The sequence below is a fragment of the Rana temporaria genome, chromosome 2, assembly GCF_905171775.1.
Source record: "Rana temporaria chromosome 2, aRanTem1.1, whole genome shotgun sequence".
Lineage (NCBI taxonomy): Eukaryota > Metazoa > Chordata > Amphibia > Anura > Ranidae > Rana > Rana temporaria.
The window spans coordinates 157,640,469-157,659,572 of NC_053490.1; the positions used below are offsets into that span (position 1 = coordinate 157,640,469).

At 45.5% G+C, this 19,104-nt stretch overlaps 1 protein-coding gene across 4 annotated transcripts in view; it reads right to left on the bottom strand.

The window, feature by feature from the left end:
* DIAPH3 (diaphanous related formin 3) overlaps window positions 1–19,104 on the bottom strand; it is an 844,467-nt gene that overhangs the window by 566,742 nt on the left and 258,621 nt on the right. The window lies entirely within an intron of this gene.

Consider the following 19,104-nt stretch of genomic DNA (forward strand, 5'->3'; position numbering starts at 1 on the left):
ATCATGCTCTGTACCTACCCATGTGATACCTACCCACGTGGGTAGGTATCACATGGGTAGGTACCAGAGCATGATGGGATTGCGAGGCCTATATAGGTCCGATGCAAGGCGCGCATCCGTCATTTCAGCGAGGAGGACCGGCGAGTCAACATGGGGAGAAGAAGAGAAGTGAAGAACATGACGTCACAGCGCGGAAGAAGAACTCACAGCACAGAAGAAGACGTACAGCACGGAAGAAGGGACCGGACTGCGAGACGAAGAACCGGGGTGCGACGAGTCAACAACGGAGAGCGGCGAAGACAGAAGGAGAACCCCGGAGAGTTGAGAAGACCCGTCGGGATAGCGGAAGAAGAAGAGCCCCGCCGAAGACGCCGGGGGGGTGGGGGCTTTTTTAAAAGCCATCCCCCCCCGGCGGTGGAAGAGAACCAGACGGCGGCCCCCACCCACCCGAAGACGTCAAAGAAGAAGCCCCCCCTGGTAAAAGAGCTAATAAAGAAGACAGGGGGCGGCCTCCGGAGCAGAAAAATAAAATATTTTAATACACTGTGTGGTTTATTTGTGTTTTTACCACTTTTCTTGCAGGTGAATGGGTAGGGGTACGATGTACCCCATACTCATTCACTTAGGGTGGGGGGCCGGTATCTGGGGGCCCCCTTATTAAAGGGGGCTCCCAGATTCCGATAAGCCTCCCGCCCGCATACCCCGACAACCAACGGCCAGGGTTGTCGGGAAGGGGCCCTGTCCTCATCAACATGGGGACAGGGTGCTCTGAGGTGGGGGGGCCGCAGTGCGCCCCCCTGCCCCAGAGCACCCAACCCCCCCATGTTGAGGGCATGCAGCCTGGTACGGCTCAGGAGGGGGGGGGGGGCGCTCGCTCGTCCCCACTCCCTTCCTGGCTGGCCGGGTAGCGTGCTTTGGATACGGGTCTGGTATGGATTGTAGGGGGACCCCCTACGCCGTTTTTTTCGGCGTAGGGGGGCTCTCCTTACAACCCATAACAGACCTAAGGGTCCGGTATGCTCCTGAGGGGGGGGACCCATGCCGGATTTTTATTTAAAATCCGGCGGGGACTTCCCCCTCAGGATTCATAACACGCCGCACACGTGTAGAATTGGCGGGAATCCAAGTCGGATCTCCCGTCGCTTCTATGACGCGCTTGCTGGAATGTGCTGTCACTATTCCAGTGAGTGTGAGATGCCGGCGAGATCTCGGCACCCTGTCGCCGAGAATCAGCGCGACGCTGTCGTGCTAAAAGCACAATATCACAAACACCTACTGTATGAGATCATTTTGTTCTACAAACAAGAGTCTCACAGCTCCAGCCTTTAGGATCAGACAAGGATTGTTGTATAAATTGTTGTTTGCGTTGGCAGTGGAACCGCTAGCAGAAGCGGTCCGACAAATAGAACCCGTTTCGTAAATTAATATGGAAAGGTAAGAGTCCGAGGATCAGATTGTCTATTCTTCAGAGAGCGAAAGAAAAGAGAGGGTTAGCAGTGCCACAGCCAAGAAAGTATTTTATAGCTTCCCAAATGACAGCATTTTGTGGGGTGGGGAATGATAGACTGGAAAGACCCAATACAAGCTTTACTACGGAATCAATTCTCGCACTATAATCTTATGGCCCGGTTAGAATCAGGATTATTTGCCCACATCAGAACTAGTCCAACAATGATACTCATGAACAAAGTGTCGCAGGAAATTAGACGAATAATGCAATATCAAGGGGTGTCAGAGTTCTCATTGATATGGGGGAATAGGCACTATGAGGAACTACGTAAACTAGAAGGGTCCGAATATTGGCGTTCTAAAGGAATACAATATATTTTGCAGTTATTTTCCTAAACTATTATACGGTCCTTTCAGGAGATACAGGAGGTATATAAACTGCTGCATAATTATTTTTATAAATACTTGCAAATAAGACATGCGGTTTACTCTCAGTTTAACCACTTCACTACCCAGCCATTGTCAAATGACGTCCACAGATGGGATCTCCCATCCTGGGTGGACGTCATATGACGTCCTCGGCTTTCCGCCGCTACTGCGGGCCCCCAGGGGCCCGCAGAGCAGCGATCGGGGATCCGTTGTGTCCCTCGGGACACAGCCGCCCCCCGATGGGGGTAGTGAAGTGGCGGTGGAGCGGCGGGGGCGGGCGGCGGAGCTTTCAATTTGGTAAACCGGCTCCCATATGCAGAGCTGCAGCAGTGGCGTGCATGGCGCCCGCCCCCGGGGGCGCGCAGTGATCGGGGATCCGGTGTGTCCCTCGTGACACAGCCGATCCCCGATGGGCTGAATGTTGCGGCGGAGATTTCGGTATTACTTACCGAATTTGATGATGCAGAGTGCGTATCGGTGTGCACGGTGTCCGCCCGCCCCCAGGGGCACGCATCGCGGTGATCGGGGCTGAGGCTTTTCCCTTGGATATAGCCCAGCCCGGATCAGGGTAAAGAGCCAATGTCCAATCACAGCCAGTTACTAAATGTAAACAAAAACACACCATTGTGTGTAATTTACTGTTGCTGGGTTCTCCTCTTCACACACTGATCCAGTGTGAGGAGGAGATCAGCTAACAGTGTGTTACACATATGTTACACACTACTACTACTACTACTGTGCCCAGATTGCCCCCCCTAAATAAAGAGTACCTGCCACCAGAGTACCTGCCACAAGAGTACCCGCCGCCAGAGTACCCGCCACCTCCCCACCTCACCACAAGAGTACCTGCCACCAGAGTACCTGCCACCAGAGTACCTGCCACCTCACCACCTGCCACCTGAGTACCTGCCACCTCACCACCTGCAACCAGAGTACCTCCCACCAGAGTACCTGCCACCTCACCACCTGCTACCAGAGTACCTGCCAGAAACCAGTACCTGTTTGAGAAATGAGATGTGCAATTTATGCTCGTAGAACGCCTGACGGTGCTACTTGGATGTTAGACCTCTATATGTGGTCAGGTTGTTTAAAAGTCTCACACATGTGGTATCACTATACTCAAGAGGAGTAGCAGAATGTATTTTGGGGTGTCATTGCAATTATGCATGTGCTGTGTAAGAGAAATAACTTGTTATTATGACAATTTTGTGAAAAAAAAATGTATTTCCCCAGAATTGTGGGAAAAAATTACAACTTCAAAAAACTCGCCATGCCTCTTACTAAATACCGTGGAATGTCTGCTTTCCAAAAAGGGGTAATTTGGGGGGTATTTGTACTTTCCTGACTTGTTAGGGTCTCAAGAAATTAGATAGGCCTTCAGTACATCAGGTGTGATCAGATGTGATCATTTTCAATGATTTGCACCATAGCTTGTAGACTCTATAACTTTCACAGAGACCAAAAAATATACACTTTTTTTGGTTATTTTTACTATAGATATGTAGCAGTATAGATTTTGGCCCAAATTTATGAAGAAAAATTACTTATTTACAAAATTTTACACTAGAAACTAAAAAAAGGTGTTTTTTTTCAAACATTTCTCTTTTTTCGCTGATATTGCAAAAAATAAAAAACACAGCAGTGATTAAATACCACCAAAAGAAATCTCTGTTTGTGAGAAAAAAAGGATTACAAATTTGGTTTGGGTACAGTGTAGCATGACTGAGTAATTGTCATTCCAAGTGTGAGAGCGCTGAAAGCTAAAAATTGGTCTGGGAAGGAAGGGTGTATAAAAGCCCTGTATTGAAGTGGTTAAAGGAAGTGGCCCGAATATAAGACCAATGCTATTGGTATCTCTATTAGCGGGGGGGGGGGGGGGTTTAATCTCATTAGTATACAAGTAATTTATAGTGAATTATCAAGACATTATGGATAACCCAGGTAGAAAGGGATGGGAGATGGATCTGGGGGTTATATTGGAAGAGGAATAGCAATGTATCCTGAAGAGTGCCCCGTTGGTATCGCTTTCATCTACACAATGCCTGTAACGGTCAGGGGTTAACGCCGTTACGATATTCCATTCCACCAACCCAAGACGGCTTCCGACACTCCACAATCCAGCAGACAGGACCCATTGGATTTCCCCCAGAAGAACGAGACACACACAGCTCTGTTCTCTGGTTTCAAAAAGACAGATCTTGTAATGGTAAAACTCAGGTTCTTTTTATACAGTCAGTAACCAAGTGAACAATGAATCAACTCCACCCACAATATTACACAAGGAACTCTTTTTTCTGTCAGACTTTCTGGCACCGAATCTACATGAGTTAATTACCATCATTTACCCAGACACTGTGACTCCACGGTAAGCTTGTCTCACCTACAATCCACATTCCTTTAATAAACATAAGTCGGACATCTGACCTTTAGATTGTGCTAATTCACATCACATATTATCATCAATAGACTTTCACACAATACAGTGTCAATTAGCATAGCACAATGAAATATCTTATGAGCCAGATTTAATTAACACAATAGAATGCAATCACAGCAAGCTTTATCACTACAGTCAGGTAGCTGGAGGTGATTAACATCAATTAACATCTTAACAGTATGTGTCCCCCACATTGAATGAATCACACTATTATTGACCGGTTGTGTTCAGAATTAACCACCTGTAATATTTCAAGATATCCTGCAATACATTGTGAATTATCATTACTGTCCCATCTCATGTAATTCAAGATATCCTTTCTCAGTCATCATATGCCCCTAGTGGACATAGGATGACCCTAGACCCAAGGGTCATTGGTGAAGCAGAACCAGGAGTGCCCCGTATCCTTCAAGAGCCTCTGGGTCCAATGGGCCATACCGTTACAATGCCCATCACAATTGTTTATCATATATAGAACATATAGGACACCGGTAAACTTACATAAGTGGAGACCGAGGGAAACTTCAGAGTGTCCTCGGTGTGGGCAATCTCAGGCAGACTTGATCCATATGCTGTGGAAATGCCCCAAACTTAGTAGATATTGGTGAGAGGTGCTGTCCACAATTAATGGGGCAATATAATAAGAATTAGATCCGAAAACCTGTTTACTAGGGTATCTGAAAGAAGGGCTATATTCAAGGGAAGTGTTAATCGCAATCGGTAGATTTCTATTCATAGCCCATAAGCTAATAGCTAGAAAATGGATGTCCCCCAGTGTACCAATATTCGAGTAATGGCGTTCCCAAGTAAATGAGACAATACTAAAGCTGTGGGGCCCGTGGTTAATAACCTCAGGATTGGCTGTATTTTCTTTGACTCCAGATAGAATATAGAATGATGTATAGAATGAAAGGGGTTAAAATATAGAATGGGAGATGAAAGTTCAGAGGAGTGAGGAGGGGAGGAGGAGGGGAGGTCTTTAGGGAGAGGGGAGAGGAGGGAGAAGGGTTTTCCCTTTTTTAATTTTTTTTATTATGTTTTTATGTGTTAGGCCCCTTTCACACGACACATTTTTCAGGCGGTATAGCGCTAAAAATAGCGCCTAAATACCGCCTGAAAAAATCCTGCCCTGCAGTCTTCAGTGTGAAAGCCCAAAGGCTTCCACACTGAAGTGGTGCGCAAGCAGGACTGCTCCAAAAGTCATGCTAGCCGCATCTTTGGAGCGGTGAAGGAGCAGGGTGTTTACCGCTCATCCACTGCTCCTTCCCATTGAAAGCAATTGGAAACCCTTTTTTGACTGCTAGAGGGGGTTAAAACTGCACCGCTAGCGGCAGAACGGTATAGCAGCGCTAAAAATAGCGCCGCTATACCGCCAGCGCACCTCCTGCACCCAGTGTGAAAGGGGCCTTAGTCTGTAAGTACTTTCATTTTTTTTTTTTATTATTGGGGATTGTATGTAAAGGCATGTATAATTATTCATTTTTATATACTAATTTTAAGTTTGTTGTATGTTTGAAGTATTGTAAAATTGAAAAACGTTGAATAAAAAATGTAGAAGTGAAAAAAAATAAAAAAATAAGAACGACCCATGGTACTGTCCAAGTTTGTTTGCACTACTAACATTTACATTTGCAGGACAAACTTTTGAGGTTGTTCCTTTGTTCTTGGCCCAAGCACTACTGATACAACCAGTTTTAGCAAAATGTTAGGTAGGACATTCTCGGACAAAAAAAATAAATGAAATAATGATGCACACCAAACTTACACTGACACCCTCCCACATATCACTACTCTAGTACAGTGGTCTCCAAACTTTCCCTTTGGACTTTGAAGGGGCCGAGCTGTGGCCAGAGTGAGTAGAAAATGCCCATCACTGGTATGCAGTGCAAATATCACTGGTGAAGTAAGCCCCCCCCCCAGGCTAACAACATGAATGCTTTTTAAAAGGAAAACAGTTGGTTTCAAAAACTGAGATCATATAAATAAAGTATAAGAAAAGGAAAAAACACTGGACTTTTAAGGTGCCGCTAAAGGAACTCTAAAAGTCCTGTGTTTTTCTATTTTCCTTTTGTAAATAATTGGGATGTGGTGCTTTTTTTTTTTTTTTTTTAATGATTTCAGAATAATTTGAACACCAGGTGAATTTATTACTATTGTATGTGTCTCTGTTGGGGAGACGTATGCTCTCTATTTGTCCTGGTGACCATTATCACTGAAAGGGAAAGAAAATCTAATTCCAATGGGGTATTCGTTTTGGTGACCCTAGTGGCCAGAGACAGGGGCCCAGATTCAAGAAGCTATTGCGCCCGCGCAACCATAGGTTGCGCGGCGCAATAGCTGTTTTGCTCCCGCGTAGCGAATGCCCCTGATTCAGGAACATCGCTACGCGGACTGCAGCCTAGGATATGACAGGCATAAGCCTCCTTATGCCTTCATATCTTAGGCTGCATTCTTGCGTTGGCCGCTAGGGGGCACGGCCATTGTGATCTGTGTATAGTATGCAAATTGCATACTAACACCGATTCACAAAAGTTGCGCGGGCCCTGCGCACGCAAGGTACGGAGTTTCCGTACGGCGACTTTAGCATAAGGCTGCTCCTACTCATAGTAGGCGCAGCCAATGCTAAAGTATAGCCACCCTTCCCGCTCGTGAAATTTGAATTTCACGTCGTTTACGTAAGTGATTCGTGAATGGCGCTGGACGCCATTCACGTTCACTTAGAAGCAAATGACGTCCTTGCGACGTCATTTGCCGCAATGCACGTCGGGAAAGTTTCCCGACGGAGCATGCGCTGTTCGCTCGGCGCGGGAGCGCGCCTAATTTAAATGATTCCCGCCCCCGGCGGGATCATTTACATTAGGCGCCCTTACGCAGGGCAAATTAGCATAGCGCCCGCGCAATTTACGGAGCTACTGCTCCGTGAATCGCGGGCAAATAGAAATATTTGCGTGGGCGCAGAGCAAAAATCGTTGCCCTTTGCCCACGCAAATATTGCGCGGCTCTACCTGAATCTGGGCCAGGGAATTTTCCTCACTTCCTGTTGTGACTATGGGGTAGAAGGTAATTTTGGTAAATTCTGATGCTCCTATATAGTAATGACTTTGATAAACCCCAAATAAAAGTGTGGAGGAGGCTACTGAAACAGATTAGTTTCTGAAGCCTTCAAAATTTACTAACCTAGATTCATTTTGCAGCTTTCTGATACATCCACAGCGTGCAAACCAGCTTCAAACAGTGGCGCATTAAGGCTTAAGCCTAGTACACACGGGGCCGAATGTCAGATGGCATCGGACAGTTCAATAGAAACCAGACAACATTTGGCCTGGGTGTACTAGAGCCAGTCCAACAAAAGCCGGCTGTCCCGTCGAAGGGGCATGGCTGAAAAAGGTCTGCCAATCAGCTCTCGAACAGTGCTCTCAACCAATGGCTGAAACCGCTGACTGGAGTGATCTGGCGGGGGGCTGTCCCCTTCAGAACACAAAAGCACAGTAGGGGAGGTCGCTGTACAAACGTTGGATAGTTAATACAGTGGCTCTGAGCTGTCAGGATTTTTTTCTTTCAGCCCTGCTGGGTTTAACAGATATAAAAACTACTAATGTGTATGAGGCTTTAGGGACACTTTGGCCCGGATTCACATACATCGGCGCATATTTATGCCGCCGTAGCGTATTTAATATACGATACGCCGACGCAGCGCAGAGAGGCAAGCACAGAATTCACAAAGCACTTGCCTCCCAAACTGTGCTGGGTTTCCTCGGCGTAAGCCGTCGTAGGTGGAAGTGGGCGTGAGCCATGCTAATGAGGTGTGACCCCATGCAAATGATGGGCCGAGCGCCATACAAGTACTTAAAACGAACGGCGCATGCGCCAACCTGTGGACGTATCCCAGTGCGCATGCTCAGAATCACGTTGGAACTACTCCCTAAGATACGACGGATCGCTGCCTATGACGTAAACGTAACCTACGCCGAGCCCTATTCACATAATACGTAAACGACATAAGATACGACGGCTTGCGTTCCCTGTCCATACCTTTGCATAGGTTGCGCCTACTATATGGGGAATAACTTTACGCCGGACGTACGACTTACGCAAACCGCGTATATTATGCACCGGGCGCAAGTACGTTCGTGAATCGACGCATCTCCCTCATTTCCATATTTGAATAGGAAATCAATGGGAGCGCCACTTGCGGCCAACGCAAATATGCGCCCACGATACGCCGGCGTAGAAAAGTTACGTCGGTCGGATGAAGCCTATTTTCAGGCGTATCTTGGTTTCAGAGTCCGGCGCATAGATACGATGGCGCATATTTACACTTACGGGGCGTATCTCGAGATACGTCGGCGTAAGTGCTTTGTGAATCCGGGCCTTTATGTTCCTCTAAAGACTTTTCAACCTTACAGAGTCCTGGAGACAGTGGAGTCCTGAACACTAGTCAGCATACCTTCCATAACGGCTGTGTCCAGCTTTCCAATCCGCTGGTGCTGGCCACCGCCAAAACATGGACCAAGCATTAGAGACTTAATTTCTCTCAAGTCTCTATGAAACCTCTGGGTTCTAGGACACTGACCAGTCTTTAACTTACCTAGCAAAAACTGCCAAACCAGTTTTCTCTGCTCAAGGCAAACACCCTGGAGCCCATCTACCATTTCTTCTGAATGCCTATAAAACTGCACAACAAATGTCATTTAACCTCGAAATCTGGCACAGCCCTGTCACAATAGGTTTACAGATACTATAGCAGAGTTTGCTCAGTGAGATAGCTCACTTAAATGATGTCTTTGTGCTCAACATCCTCCTCCCTATCCTATCTTTCAGAGACTATCAACTTTGGAGATAGATTTAAAAAGTATATTTGAGAATTAGGGGATTACTCAAGTGCACTGCAATTTCCAGCCAAATTCTATGAAATTGGTCACTAAGGGACTCATTTATTAAATGTGAGAAGAGGAAAATTATAATAAGGATGAATTTACTTGATTGCCTTTTCTAAAGACTGAACTTAAAACAATTGGAAATGCTTAGAAATGGTTCAAGGCACAAAACGAACATACAGCAGCTGGACAAAGGCGTGTTAAATGCATTATTCAGACCTGCTAAAGAAAAGTATATTTAAACTTGTGTTATCTTTTACATGATTTTGTAGGCTTTGATACAAAGCAATCTTTCACAACTTCAATGAGGATAGAGGTAATACAGAAATTTAAATATATCAAGGGAATAAGAGGTTTGAAATAAAAAATTTTAGAGGATAGAAAGTACTTAAACAAGAGGGCATACAGGAAAGCTAAGGGCTAAGCCCGAGAGTGAAGTGAAAAAGCACTGCATGACTGACATGGGGAACGTCTAGAATAATTGAACATTTAAATCTGTATCAAATATTTAGAGCTCAGAAAAAGTGTTAGAGAAAATTACCTAACCAAACAACTAACTGAAAATAAAGTAGCAATGCTTCTAACAAATAGGCTTGCATTCTAAACAATGGTGCATAAATCTCCTTGTGCCAACAGAAAAAGAAAGGAAGGACAACTAGGTCTAATAAGGTACAGACCCAGACACTAAAGTTGGCCATGTATTGATTGAAATTTGACCAGGTCAGCAGAAACTGTCTGAATGACGATCCATGTAGGGGCAGGAACGTTGTAATCAATCTACCGATCGACTTCTGTACAACAGCCCTGAAAGATTTTGCTGCTGGATCAGTACTGCAGGCTATATCCTACAACACTGATCAGTGTAGTCCGATGGTGGGAAACCAGAATACAATAGCTCGAAGGGGAGCATTCTCCCCATCTGCATCGAGTATGGGGATGGGGGAAATTACATTTTGTTATTTTCGTTCAACCTGCTAGTTGAATGAATAAAAAAAAAAAATTGACTAATCTATAGATGGTCTGAGGAAAACAACTTTGAACTTTGGTTTGGCTTTGATTCACTATTCACATGAGCCACTGAGCCTAATGTTGAGTCACTTCACCATTATAGTGCATAAAATACTCTGGATGTATATATGTGCGTTTTTCAAAATACCAATATCACCAAAATTCCACACTTATCTAACAGCACGTCATTGACTGTCTTTCTTTTTCCTTTCCTGGATAAATGGAGTCTGCAAATTTTTGATGCCTGTCAGAGTGCTCTGCATTTTTAATTTCTATTTGCTGCAGCATGTTTTTTACTTAAATGGTTAGGTATTGTGAGATATACTGTGTTATACCGGATACATTGTTCTCCTCACATATGCTTGATATTTAAAGGAGTTGTAAATAAAAAAAATATGTTTTGCTGAAATGACTGTTTACAGGGTATAGAGACATAATAGTTAACGGATTCCTTTTAAAAACGATTAAAAATAGATACAAATCATGAGGACATGAAAACTGCACTGCATTAAAGTGGATTTTTTTTGGTTTTTGATGTCACAATGTAGAGCATAAGATTCCTTATCATCTGTGCCCAGTCTTGCCACACAGAGTTAATCCAGCGCTGAGCAATCCTCTTTTAATGTTCAGTGAAAATTAACAGAATTCCAGATAAAAACTTGCCAAATTATAAAGTCCGTTTCTCTGTTCTTGCTTTGTGTTACAGTTTAATTACATATCCTGGTAATATACAATGAACTTTGGATCACCTCATATTATGATAAACATAACATAACATATGATAAACATGTCCAAGCTCTAGATATGTAAATAACCTGTAACACAAAGCAAGAACAGAGAAACGGACTTTATAATTTGGCAACTTTTTATCTGGAATTCTGTTAATTTTCACTGAACATTAAAAGAGGATTGCTCAGCGCTGGATTAACTCTGTGTGGCAAGACTGGGCACAGATGATAGGGAATCTTATACTCTACATTGTGACATCAAAAACTAAAAAACAATTTTTGGGGTTTACATCCACTTTAAGGTAAAGGAAGCTATTAAGAAAAAAAAAAAAAAAATTCCTTTACAAACCCTTTAATGTATATAAAACCCCCACCCCAAATAAAGCACCTTTCATATTTTTGTACCTTAAAGCGGGGGTTCACCAAAAAAAAATAATTAAATTTTACACACATTAGATCCAGCATACTAAGGGCATTTACATTTTGCGTATTTTATTTTTTTTGCTCTGTACATACCTTTATAATCTGTTTTTCTCCAGGGCTTCCGTGTTTCGATGACTTTAGGACTGGGCGTTCCTATCCTTTCGTTGGATGATTAATGGCTTGTGAAACTGGTGACCTGTCACACAACGCGCGTCACCAGATGTCGGGAAATAGCCGAGCTGCAAGTCGGGACTATAAGGCGCCTGCGCAGTCAGCTCTACACGGCGGGCGCAAGCGTCGTATAGTGCCGACTCTTAGCTTAAGTATTTCCGCAAATCTGGTGACGCGCGTTGTGCGACAGGTCACCTGTTTCACAAGCCGTCAATCATCCAATGAAAGGATAGGAACACCCAGTCCCGCAAGCATCGGAAGCCTGAGGCAGGGATAGGAACGCCCAGTTCCGGAGTCATCAGAACGCGGAAGCCCTGAACCAAATCAGAATATAAAGGTAAGTACGGAGAAAAAAAAAAACTTGCCAAAAGCATATGCCCTTACTATGCTGCCTCTAGTGTTAAAAAACGGGGTTACTTACCGGTAACATCCCTTTTCCTGGAGTCTTTCAGGACAGGTACTGTAGAGAGACACAGGCTCCTCCCCTCACAGGAAACACCGCCTTCCAATTAAGAATTTAAGCCTCATCCTCCCTCAGCTCCTCAGTTTTTTCCAGAGTACCTCCGGCCAGCTGGGGAGACACAAGAACACGTCATAAAAGTATAAAATTACATCTTACCTGACGGCCTCGTCTGATGAGTTTCCATAATATCCCCTACAACAAAAGAGGGTGGGTACCAGTGCTGTCCTGAAAGACTCCAGGAAAAGGGATGTTACCGGTAAGTAACCCCGTTTTTCCCTGTTCGTCTTTCAGGACAGGTACTGTAGAGAGGATAAGCGAGCACCTTACCCTAGGGTGGGACAACTGCTTGCAGTACTTTGCGTCCAAAAGCCTGGTCTTTGGTTGAAAGTAGGTCCAGTCTGTAATGTTTTACAAACGTTGAGAAACTAGACCATGTTGCAGCCTTGCAGATCTGCTCCGGGGAAGCACCAGCACACTCTGCTTGGGAAGTTGCTACTGCCCTGGTGGAATGAGCCTTGATACCCTGTGGAGGCTCTACTCCCCTAGAAGAATAGGCTAGAACGATGGCTGCCCTTAACCACCTGGCTATCGTGCGTCTAGAAGCCCTAGACCCTTTCTTGGACCCAGAAAACAAAACAAATAGTGAATCAGCTTTCCTGAACTGACTTGTGTAATCCAAGTATTGTAGGACACACCTCCTAACATCTAGGTTGTGAAACTTGTGTTCCTGTTCCCTCACAGGATTTGAACAAAAAGAAGGCAATGTTATTTCTTGACTTCTGTGAAACTTAGAAGCTACCTTTGGTAGAAAAGCCGGATCTGTCTTAAAAATGATGCGATCCGGAAAAACTTGAAAAAAGGGGACCCTAATAGATAGGGCCTCGAGTTCGCTCACTCTCCTGGCAGTAGTGATCGCTACTAAAAACACTGTTTTGAGAGTGATCACTTTTAAACTACATTTGTCTAAAGGCTCAAATGGTTCTACTGTAAAGGCTTGAAGAACCAATGAGAGATCCCAAACTGGGAAGTTGGAGGTTTTAACAGGTCTCCGTCTACTCAAAGCCTTAAAAAATCTAGAGACCCAAGGGTCAAATGCTAGTTGTTTTTCAAAAAATACACTTAGCGCTGACACCTGACCCTTCAGCGTGCTAGTTGCCAACCCTTTATCAGCTCCAGCTTGAAGAAATTCTAAAACAGCCACAGAGCTGTTGACACTGAATGAGCTTTCTGCACACCAGATGTTAAACCGTTTCCACACTTTTTGGTAAATGGCTTGCGTCTCCTTCTTTCTACAGCTTAGGAGTGTTTCAACCAAGCGTTCTGAAAACCCTTTGCCCCTCAGCAGCTCTTCCTCAGAAGCCAGGCTGCCAGGTTCCATCTCTCTACCTGCGGGCAGCAGATTGGACCCTGCAAAAGGAGATCCTCCCGAATTGGTAGAATCCAAGGAGATTCTATCGATAGATTTTTTAGGATAGAGAACCATGGTCTCCTGGGCCAATGAGGTGCGATGAGAATGAGTGTTGTGTTCTCCCCCTGCAGTTTCCTCAGGACTGCTGGTATTAGAACCGGAGGGGGGAAAGCATAACACCTGGAGAACTTCCAGGTTTGGGCCAGAGCGTCCACCGCCAGAGCTCCATCCCATCTGTTTAGGGAAAAAAAGAGCCGAGTTTTGGCATTTTCTCTTGAGGCGAATAAATCCACCTCCGGAAGACCCCATCTTTGAGTGATCGCTCTGAAAACTTCCTGATTCAGAACCCAATCGCCCTCCCTCAGTTTCTTCCTGCTGAGGAAGTCTGCGACCTGATTTAATTCTCCCTTCAGATGTATGGCTGAGAGGGACAAGACATTGGCCTCCGCCCATATGAGAATAGATTTTGTCAGATCCCATAAGGACTTGCTCCTGGTGCCCCCCTGCTTGTTGACATAAGCTACTGCCGAGGAGTTGTCTGTCCTGATTCGAACATGCTGTCCCTGCAGCTCCTTCTGAAAGGCTTTGAGGGCTAACTCTATCGCTTTTAGTTCTCTCCAATTCGAAGATTTTTGCGAGTCCTCTTTTGCCCAGCGACCCTGTGTCAGAAGGGAGTCCAGGTGTGCTCCCCAACCGGAGCCACTGGCATCTGTTGTCACTGTTCTGGAAATCGGGGAGATCCAATCCAGGCCCTGTAAAAGGTTCGCCCCCTTCCTCCACCACCAAAGGGACCTCTTGATGTGAACCGGTATGGATATCAGGGAATCCAAGGATTCCGGTTTGTGGTCCCAAATGTTCAGTATGAACAGTTGTAGAGGTCGGAAATGCAGACCCGCCCACTGCACTGCAGGAAGACAAGATGTTAATAACCCCAGAGCTGACATGACTTTCCTTATCGGAAGCTGGCAACTGCTCTGAAGAAGTGATATTACGTTGTCCACCTTCTGAACTTTTTCTATTGGGAGAAAAGTCATCTGTCTGGTTGAGTCCAGTACATATCCCAGAAAAGTGACTCTTTGGGAGGGTGTCAGGCTGGATTTTTCCAGATTGAGTAACCAACCTAGGTTCTCCAGAATCCCCTTTGCAACCTGGAGGTCCTGGGACAACCGTGTCGGAGAGTCTGCAAAGAATAGCAGATCGTCCAGGTAAGCTATCACCAGGATGCCCTTGAGACGTAGAAAGGCTAGTACCTCCACCATCACTTTGGTGAATATGCGGGGGGAAGAGGAGAGCCCGAAGGGGAGTGCTTTGAATTGCAGGTGAAACATCCCCTCTCTGGACCTCACGGCCAGTCTGAGAAATCTCTGATGGCATTCCGCTATTGGGATGTGTAGGTAGGCATCCTTTAAATCTATGGATGCCATGAAGCAGTTCGGAAGGAGGAGTGTCCTCACGGAATAGATGGAATCCATCCGAAACCGTTTGTACGTGACCGAGGTGTTTAGAGGTTTTAAATTCAGTATAAGCCTGAATTTCCCTGAAGGCTTGCGGACCACAAATATGTGGGAGTAGAAGCCCTTTCCTATCTCCTCTGATGGAACCCGAACTACCACCTCCTGATCCTCCAACTCCTGAAGAGAGGAGATCAGAGCCACAGATTTCTCTTTGCATTGGGGCAAATTGGTGACTAAGAGTCTGGATGGGGGGGGACTTGAGAACTCTAGTCTGTACCCTCTCCTTATGATCCCCAGCACAAATTGGTTGCTGGTGATCGTCTCCCATTGTGGGAGAAAGGCCCCCAACCTTCCTCCCACCTTGACTCCGTCATTGAGGTTTTTGGGGCTGTTCAGGAGCACGAAAAAGTGCCCCGGCACGGCCTTTCCCTTTTGGTCCCCAAAACTTTTTCTTTCCCTCAGGTTTGGGGACTTCCACCTTCTTTTGGGTCCAGAATTTTTTCTTTGTCTGTCCCCCAAATTTTTTCTTTAAGGGGAAAGCCTTCTTCTTGTCGGCTGTACGATCTAAGACAGCCTCCAAGCCTGGCCCAAATAATAAGTCTCCTGTAAGGGGGATCCCGCACAATTTAACCTTTGAGGCGCTATCCCCCTGCCATGTCTTGAGCCAGAGAGCTCTTCTTGCAGAATTAGATAGAGCTGCAGATCTGGCAGACATGCGGATTGACTCTGCTGAGGCGTCCGCTACATACCGTACGCCACTCAGTAAAGTTGGAAAAGAGGAAAGTATAGTCTCTTTTGGCGTTCCGGCCTCAATATGTGCCTTAATTTGTAAGAGCCAATGCTCTAAATTACGGGCCACCACTGTTGCTGCCATAGCTGGCTTAAGGTTCCCCTGGGAAGCATCCCAGGACTTTTTTAATAGCGAATCCATCCGCCTGTCCATGGGGTCTGAAAGGACCCCCATGTCCTCAAACGCCAAGTCCGTATGTCGGGATACCTGCGAAAAGGCGGCATCTAGTTTGGGGGATTTGTTCCACACTGAGGCCTCCTCTTCAGAAAAAGGAAACCTCCTCTTCAAAGAGTTTGAGAAGAAAGGTTTCCTCTCTGGGTCCTGCCATTCTTTTTTGATGGCATTGACCAGTACTTCATGGACTGGAAAAACCCTTTTCTTTTGTTCTCCCAAACCACTGTACATCTGGTCATGGAGTGACAGTGTCTTTTTCTCCTCAACTATCCCTAAAGTAGCGTGGATAGTTTCCAATAACTCTTCCACCTCTTCAAGGGAAAGCTTGTAGCGAGAGACCTTTGAGGACCCTGCCTCTGTCTTCTCACTATCTGACTCCTCTTGGGAGCTAGAAGCGGCACTGTCTTGCTCCTCCTCAGCATCCTCTCTGATATCCGCAGGTTTCTCTCTACTCCCAGAGGGAAGAACCTCAGGATTCGGTGGAATTACCTGTTGCGCTACAGAAGGGCTGCTTTGGGGCAATTGAAAATTAGCAAAAATATCTTTAAACGATTGAAAGGTGCCAGAAAGCTCTTTCATAGAAGCTGCTAATTCAGATGCCTGCTCTGCCTCCCTTTCTTTAACCAGCCCCTCAATACATCTCCTGCAAAGTGCTTTGTTCCAACTCTCACTAAGTGAAGATCTGCAGGAAGGGCATTTCTTCCTGCTGTGGGCTGATTTTTCTGTGGATTTCTGAAAAACACAGAAGAAAGTGGAGGCTAGATTAAAAGAGAGACCAGCGCATAACACAGGTAACCACCAGGAGTGTTCTAGGACCAACCACCACCAGGGTTCCAGACACACTACACTAACAAACTCCCCGACCACCAGGAAAACAAAAAAATCACCAGTGAAGCTGTACAACATGATAAGGGAACACCACCCCAGGGTTCTCCTTACCTTAGAGTGGCTGGTGCTGTCGTCATCCGGAGGTGCACGGGAAGCCTCTGCTTCCGACATCTCGCTGAGGAATGTGGTCGCGACTGCCTGCCAAAACGCCGACCCTACGGCTGAGAAGAGAGAGGCCGCACCAGCCCAGCGTCAGGCCTTTTCACACTGCAGCGTCCGGGACCAGTGACGCGTATCCGGCGGAAGTGCCCGCCCCCCCCGGAACTGACGTCACTCGTCATCCGGTCCGGCCCAGCTCCTGGCCGACTGTGAAATCTCACAGGGAGCGTGCACCCCGCCTGCAGCGCCACCCCTGTGCGTTGAGTGAATAGGCCTCCGCGGCTGAATCCACCCCAGGAATGTCCGCGGGACGCTACACGGCGATGTCCTGGGTAAGTGACTTCCCCAGTCAACCAGGACGCCATGCGTTTAAAAAATAGCCCTGAGCCCAGGGAGAACAGGTCCCCCCTCTCAGGAAAACTGGCCTCAGCTTCCCCAGCTGTCTGGCCCTTGGCCCCCAGCGGTGTCTCCCCTCCGGAGGAAACACCATAAACTGAGGAGCTGAGGGAGGATGAGGCTTAAATTCTTAATTGGAAGGCGGTGTTTCCTGTGAGGGGAGGAGCCTGTGTCTCTCTACAGTACCTGTCCTGAAAGACGAACAGGGAAAAATCGTTTTTAGGGTGAACCTCCACTTAAAGCCGTTGTTGACCCACCTCCCTTGTCCCCTCCACACTATTTTTCTATATGGCTTTTTTGCTTTATTTGGCAGGTATCCCGTCCAGCTTTGGCGACTTGGCCGGTACTTTAATTCATTATTTATATTATCCTCATAGGGAGTGTGGATTCAAGGATGCTTTTATTTTTTTATAGCAGCTTCAGCTACCCACAGTTAAAATGGATGCAGCCAAACTCAGTGAAGGGAGATTTCAGCAGCATATTTGGCAAGTACAGAATCACAGTATATATAAAATAATATGCAAAGTGGTTGGAGGGAAGCTTCAAAATGGCAAAGATGTTTTTATTACAAATTATGCGAGCAGACTGCAGTTCCTATTTAAAGTGAGTGTACAGCCTTGCATATACCCAGTAAAGTGTCTAACCTCAGGGGATACACAAAGATGAAACAAATCCTCCCTACGTATGCTGTTTATCTGCTGCTATCTCTCCTAAGTCTGGCTGCATCCATTTTAACTGTGGGTAGCTAAAGCTGCTGCCTGTTTACTTCCTGGATTTACATAGACACACAAGAGGCACACCTCCAGCTCTACAGGTCTCATTGGCCCTCTTATGACTCACCCCCTCCCTTCCTGGCAAATTCTCACGAGAGTGAGAGAGAGCTGTGCATAATGTCATAAGCCTAGGCTAATGACCAGACAAAAAACAGGAAGTGGGCTGTAAAAGGTATTTACTGGCAGAAAAAAAAATATTTTACGATCCAAAGTGAAAACATCAAGGGCAGAAGACTTAAAGCGGATGTAAACCCGATTTTTTTATTTAATTTGTCACAATGTACAGTATAAGATTTCCTATCATCTGTGCCCAGTCTTGCCACACATAGTTAATCCAGCTCTGAGCAATCCTTCTTTTTGTTCAGTGAAATAAAACGGACTTACATAGAAAAACCTTAGTCCGTTCTGCCCCCTTGCTGTGAATGACAGGTTATTTACATATCTCATGCACTAGCCTGAAGACCGGCATTATTTTTTTTAATTCCCACCCCCACTCCTTTTCTGAAGTCACGTGATTACTGTTTTGGATTTTGACTGGATGTTAGTGATCATAGCAGAATTTAGTGAAAGGAATACATAGGAAAAAATGCATGTTGACAAGGGGAGTGTAGAGGAGGGTGACATTTGACAGTTAAGGATACATGCAGGAGGCATCTATATCCTTATAGATCAGCACTATGGCAGTAGTGTAGAAAGGATGAGAGTGGGATTACATCCACTTTAATAGATGGAAAGATGAAAAAATTACTGAAGGTCCACTTTAACTAAGCAAACAAACCAGTGTATTGCGCATGAGATAAGTAGGGGTTGTTCCAATTGATTAGCATGGAATAACTGCAGAAAAACTTTACTCCAATAAATGATCTAATCTGTAGTTATTTTGGCTGCCTATAATATGTGAATATACTGTATCAAGGGGATGAGCCAATATACAGTATAATTCTTGTTCTAACTAAAAACCAAGTTTCAACTCAAAACAATCACCAAAAGAAACTAGCAAAGGGGAGAATGCTAGATAAGATAGTATATAAATTGGTGACTGTGAGCTTGATCCTAGCTTCACTATTTAGTCAGCTATCCAGAACATAACCTGTGCATATTAGCAATCTTGACACATGCATGTTCCAGGTCGATGGC